This window comes from Rhinopithecus bieti, unplaced genomic scaffold (assembly GCF_001698545.2).
Source record: "Rhinopithecus bieti isolate Rb0 unplaced genomic scaffold, ASM169854v2 scaffold_34297, whole genome shotgun sequence".
NCBI lineage: Eukaryota > Metazoa > Chordata > Mammalia > Primates > Cercopithecidae > Rhinopithecus > Rhinopithecus bieti.
Genome location: NW_016814629.1, coordinates 353,061 through 359,384, shown reverse-complemented (window position 1 = coordinate 359,384; position 6,324 = coordinate 353,061). Strand labels below are relative to the sequence as shown.

At 39.5% G+C, this 6,324-nt stretch overlaps 1 long non-coding RNA gene across 1 annotated transcript in view; it reads right to left on the bottom strand.

Moving 5' to 3' along the window:
- Window positions 1-3,365: 3,365 nt before the first annotated feature.
- Window positions 3,366-6,324, bottom strand: part of LOC108515019 (uncharacterized) — a 12,324-nt gene continuing 9,365 nt past the window's right edge. Inside the window, exon 3 of the long non-coding RNA XR_001881412.1 lies at window positions 3,366-3,484. This is a non-coding gene — a long non-coding RNA (uncharacterized LOC108515019). The remainder of the gene's footprint in view (window positions 3,485-6,324) is intronic.

Sequence of the window (6,324 nt, the reverse complement as noted above, 5' to 3'; positions counted from 1 at the left end):
CTAATGGGCTGGCTTGAACCCCATGCAAAGATGAGACTCTTTGGGGATGGTTTGCAGCTGCCATAATGACAGATGCTAATCTAAGTCACAGAAATTTTGTTTTGAAATATGCATAGCTTTCATCTATGCAATACATATTGTAACTACACTGTGGTGGTTCTTAAGATATAACACCTATATTTTCTCTATTTTCTGGAATATCTCTGACTCCACATACTTATATTATCTTCAAAATAAAGTTTGTAGCTATGCTAAGCTTGTTAATTATGTTGATAACTTTAATTTTATACTTAAGAATTCTGCACATAAGTAAATCCACGAATCATGGGGATAAAACACTCTAAGTAAAACAGTGTCTATGGATCCTCCTTTTCTGTAATGTCTTCAATTTACTTATGTAACCAAAATCTGAATGGCATGTTCTTTATGCCATTCTTTGCTCCATAAGTCAGTTACATTTTCCAGTAAGTCTATCTATTAAATATCTTTGAATGTCATGACCACAGGACTGTCATGGGTGAAGGATGTGGAAATGCAGGCAATGATGAAATGCTGTGCTTGCCCTGGAGTGTGGTGACCAGCGAGACACTTAAAGTGCTAACTTTATCAGCAGCTCTCATTCCCCTCCAACTCATTATGATTCAGAAAGCAGAGCATCCTTTCAGGATGACCTTCACATGTTGTGAAGGTTGTGGTAAACAGAATGTGTGATCTGAAGTCAAATGAATGGGATTCAAATCCTAATTCTGCCATTCCCTGGACAGGTGACCTTGGACAAGATGTTCCATCTCTCTGAATCTGAGTTGTCTTGATGTAAATGGGCATAACAGTAAACAGCTTTTAGAGTTGTGGTGAGGATTAAATGATACATGATATGTAAATGTCTATTAAATGCCTTGTGCATAAGGGGCTCTCATTATTTTGTCTCTGTTTTATCGTTATTTTCATTTATAACCACTTTGTGCCAAGTATCGAAACAGGAATTTGAATAAGATGCCTCCTAAGACTTCAAGGAACTTATAGTTTAAGTCTAGATAAGGAAAGATAAACATAAGTAGACAATTCCAATGAATAAGTGGTAGAAAGTAATGAGTACACTGCTGGAAAGGTGCCCAGATTAGTTTGGGAGCTTGAAGGAAGATTACTGAACTTATGGGGTGTGAGAAGCCTTCCCACTGAGTATCACATAGTAGATCCTAAGGCGTACATTCAGGTAGAATGGGGAGAATGGAAAGGCAGTTCAGGCACAGGGAAGAGTGTGAGTAAAACCATGGAAGCAAGGCATAGAATGGTATGTACAAGCAGCTACAAGCCATTCAATCTTGCTGTCCACAAAGTCTAAGACAGAGAGTGGGGAGCATGGAAAGATGAACTGGAAAGATAAGTGAGCAGCAACTGATGGCGTTAACTCATGGAGCTATGTCATGGTAAGGATCCTGAATACCACCTGGTAGAAAATTGATAGAAAATGCAAGTAAAGTATTTAAATAAAAAATTGACCTGGCTATATTTATTCAGGCTGGAGTGTAGTGGCACAATCACAGTTCACTGCAGCCTCTGCCTCCTGGGTTTAAACAATTCTCCTCCCTCAGCCTCAGTCCTGAGTAGCTAGGACTACAGGTGTGCACAACCAAGCCCAGCTAATTTTTGTATTTTTTTAGTAGAAACAGGGTTTCACCATGTTGGCCAGGCTGGTCCCGAACTTCTGACCTTAAGTGATCCACCTACCTTGGCTTCCCAAAGTGCTGGGATTACAGGTGTGAGCCACCATGCCCAGCTGACATGGCTATATTTAAATAAACTATATCATATTGGTGGTTATGCACAAAAGAAATGGGATGAAGATATCAGGAAGTGGAGAGACACAATATTCTGAACTAGGGCATGGTGGTAGGGATGGATTCAAGAATCAAGAATTAGGTAGGGTTTAATATAGAGAGGAAGAGGTAAAGGAGAACCCATAGGTCTCATCCCAGGTGATAGAAATGCAATGAATTTAGAAAGTCCAGGGAAATTGTGGAGGTTGTAAGCTCACTCTATCCTCCAGGATCCTGAAATATCCTACAATTACAGCAGTAGTTGGAACGGAGAGTGATAGTGAAAGCTAGAGACTTCCATGAAATAAAATGACATTAGGGCTCCATAAGCAACAGTGTACCAAGTATACTGTGGTATAGCTTAGTGGGATCAACCTCCCAAAAGTATGAATTTTACACAGGGTAAATGCAGGCCTGTGTGAAGTGACAGTGAGTACCTGAGAACACTAGTAAACACTCACCCCAACTTTCCACCTGTAGTGTGCACATTATGCAAGAATAATAGTTCCATTCAACAGGTCTGGAGGGATGGACTTATACTGGGGGTTTGGCCAGGGTTCAGGCAAGACCTAAGAGGAAAGCAATATTCTCTGAAGGGAGCTTAAGGGTTTAGGAGGTTTGCTAGCAGTAGCACAAGATTTTCCCTCACTCAGACCTATTAATTCCCATACTGCCTTCAGTGGTGCCAATATTAAGCGCTCTCTAATCTATTATCCCTTCCCCTCTTAACAGAGCAGACTATTAACTGTTCTGGCCTCTGCAGCCACGTGCTCCTCTTTACTGATGCAAAGATTAATGCCCGTAATATATCTCTTTTCTGAGAAGTTCCAAGCACCTCAAAACTCATCATGGTGGATGAGCAGCTTTTAAACTGTTTGCTCCTGGAGCCGCAACGTAGCCAAGATAGTGAGTATCAAGGGGCTGTGGTCATGAATGATTCTCCTGATAGGGCGGGGTGCAACTGCGACGGGGACCCTCAGGGATACATCTTACTGTTATTTTACAGGTACCTGAAGATGGCGTTACTCAGAGCATCCCCTCACTAAACAAGACCAAACTGGCTGAGTCTGTCTAAGAATTTCCATTATTTTGCAGCATTGCAGGAAGACTTGCTAATGGTTCTGAACTTCTGACTTTAAAATAGCTTCTTACTGAGAATGTATGTGAATGCTCTGTCTCGGCTAATAAAATATTTACAGGGACGGATACCTGTAGAAACCATCAAGAGTTTATATAAGTTGAAGGAGGAGTTGCATCCTTGACTATATATAAATTCAAAATGATAAATATATGTTTGTAAAACACACAGAATTCTCTTTATCCTCTCAGCGTTGGTAGTACTACCCTTTCTTCATCAGCTTACAAGGTCAACACTAATAAACGTATCTGCTGAAATGTGTTATTCAAATATAGAGGTTATTGAAAGTACGAGCAGTACAGGAACTAAAACTAGATTCATTCTATTTATTAAACCCTGCATTCAACTATACTGGGGAAATGGATGTGTTCACAACAATACTTTTAAGAAAACTCTTTCCAGATAGCATATTCAAGGACAGAGGCAAATCCAAGATTTTTACTTTAGGCTTATCCTTCTCACAAAATAAGTCAGCCATGATGTTCACGGTGTTGATGCCTCCTCTTCTATTTTCGGAATCCCTTCTTGGCTGTTTTAAGAAAATAAAGAATTAACTTTAGGTACACAACTAAGAGACACCTTGACATGTCACCTGGTTGGTGAAATTATTTTGAGAGTGGCCTTGCCAACCTTGTAAAATGTAAATGAAAAGCATACTAGTATCGACCACAGACTATTTATGGCATGATCATGTGAAATTGCAGAAGCAAAGAGACTGCTTGCTTTTCAGGAAGGCTGGATTGGCACAGAACACCCTTTCCATGGGTATGTGTCCTGGCTGCTTTTTGGAATCAATTTTAGGACAAAAGCTTGCGAGGCTGGAGGCAGGAAATGGAGAAAATCTTGCATAAGAGCAGTTTCAGTGATACAGTCACTTTTTCACAGAAAGTAAGAGAGAGGACACTAACAGCTTATTTAAATAGAATGACTCAAATTGGGTTCTGTGAACAAGGATTTGACAGCGCCCATGCTAAGCACATTTGCAAACAGATAACATGAGGAAACTGCTTGCATCTTTGCTTTTGTCTTTCAGAGTTGAGATTTTCCTTTTCAAGTGCTCTGATCACCCCTGGTGCCCGAAGACAAGTTTGTGAATGCTCATACCCAATTGAGAATATGTTGACATTTACATTTCAATAACATTTGCAAGATTAATGTTGTTTTTTCCACTGCTGCTGTGTGCAATGCAAAGAGCTTTGTATCTGTCCAGAATAATCATGGTTTTTACAATCTGTAGTTATGTCTACAGGCAACAGATTCAGGCAGGAACCTACAGAGTCAGGAGTTTGTAAGTTGTAGAGTTCAGCAACTAATAACCTCTGCAGACTTGAAAAGTCCTATTTAAAAATAAGTGTCTGTGAACTTTCAATCCTAGCATACAATTAAAAGTGACAGGTAACCAGTGTTTCCCCATTGGCCAGTGAAACATGGCTGGGTTGGAGATGTTATCTAAGCTGTGGTAGTTATGGAATGAAGCACCAGTTCTCTCTACTTATCTAGAGTTAAATTTGCTTATTGAAGTTGAAGCCCTACTTTTTTTTAAAACATAAAGGTCTAAGCTGGACATGGCGACTCATACCTGAAATCCCAGCACTTTGGGAGGCCAAAGTGGGAGGATCGTTTGAGCATAAGAGGTGGAGGCTGCAGTGAGCCATGATTGTACCACTGTACTTCAGTCTCGGTATTAGAGTGAGATCCTGTCTCAAAAAAAAAAAAAAAAAAAAAAAAAAAAAAAAAATGAAAGACCAATTGGTCTTTATCTTATTTAATTTTAATTAAATCAACATTTATTAGTTGTCTCCTATGTGCTAAGCAAACTGTAAGAGACATACAAATGATTTACACCAAAACATTATACTAAGAGGATAATCCATGTGACACTACAGTGCATAAGAAAAAAAATAGAGTCTGATATTAAAAACGGAATCCCAACATTTTAGTTCTAAAACCTTTTCCTCAATGTATGAGTAAGAAAAATACTAAATGCAATGCTTTTCTTTCTTCTTTTGAGAGAGATAGGATCTTGCTTTGTGGCCCAGGCTAGTCTCAAACTTCTGGTCTCAAGTGATTCTCCCACCATGGCCACCCAAAGTGCTAGGATTATAGACATAAACCACTGTGCCCAGCTGCTGAATGCAGTTTTATAATTGTTGTTATTATTATGTAGTGATCAGCCTTTGAGAAATGGTGTCTTGTGTCCAAGAACACCAGGGAATCCTGTAAAATATCCTCTGTTGTTGAATGCGGAATCTCTTCTCTGATGCAGAGATAGCATCCATCACTAAGAAATCCTGAATTATGTATTCTAAACTGGCTAATTGCTGGTCTCTGTATGCCAGAGGTCTTCAAATTTTCTTACTTCTGTCCCCTAAAATAAGTAAGAAAGACTAGATACTCCTGTACATATCCTTAGGCTGTTACCTAAAACACTTCACTATTAGTTTAAGTAGGTGCAAAGACATAATTTCAGCATATTATAAATACTTATAAATATCAAGTCTTCCCTCTTTCCTTCCTTCCTTCCTTCCTTCCTTCCTTCCTTCCTTCCTTCCTTCCTTCCTTTCTTCTTTCTTTCCAGAGTCCTGCTCTGTCACCAAAGCTGGAGTGCAGTGGCATGATCTCGGCTCACTGTAACTTCTGCCTCCCAGGTTTAAGTGATTCTCCTGCCTCAGCCTCCTGAGTAGCTGGAATACCGGCACATGCCAACACACCTGGCTAATTTTTATATTTTTAGTAGAGACGGGATATCACCATGTTGATCAGGTTGGTCTCGAACTCTTGAGCTCGTGATCTGCCCACCTTGGCCTCCCAAAGTGCTGGGATTACAAGCATGAACCACTGTGTCCAGCAATATGAAGTGTTTCATTACATTTTTAAACAAATGCAATGAACAATGCCATCCCCATTAAGCTACCAATGACTTTCTTCACAAAATTGGAAAAAACTACTTTAAAGTTCATATGGAACCAAAAAAGAGCCTGCATTGCCAAAACAGTCCTAAGCCAAAAGAACAAAGCTGTAGGCATCACGCTACCTGACTTCAAACTATACTACAAGGCTACGGTAACCAAAACAGCATGATACTGGTACCAAAACAGAGATATAGATCAATGGAACAGAACAGAGCCCTCAGAAATAATACCGCACATCTGATCTTTACCACAATACAACCATCTGATCTTTGACAAATGTGACAAAAACAAGAAATGGGGAAAGGATTCCCTATTTAATAAATGGTGCTGGGAAAACTGGCTAGCCATAAGTAGAAAACTGGCTAGCCATAAGTAGAAAGCTGAAGCTTACACCTTATGCAAAAATTAATTCAAGAATGATTAGAGACTTAAATGTTAGACCTAAAACCATAAAACA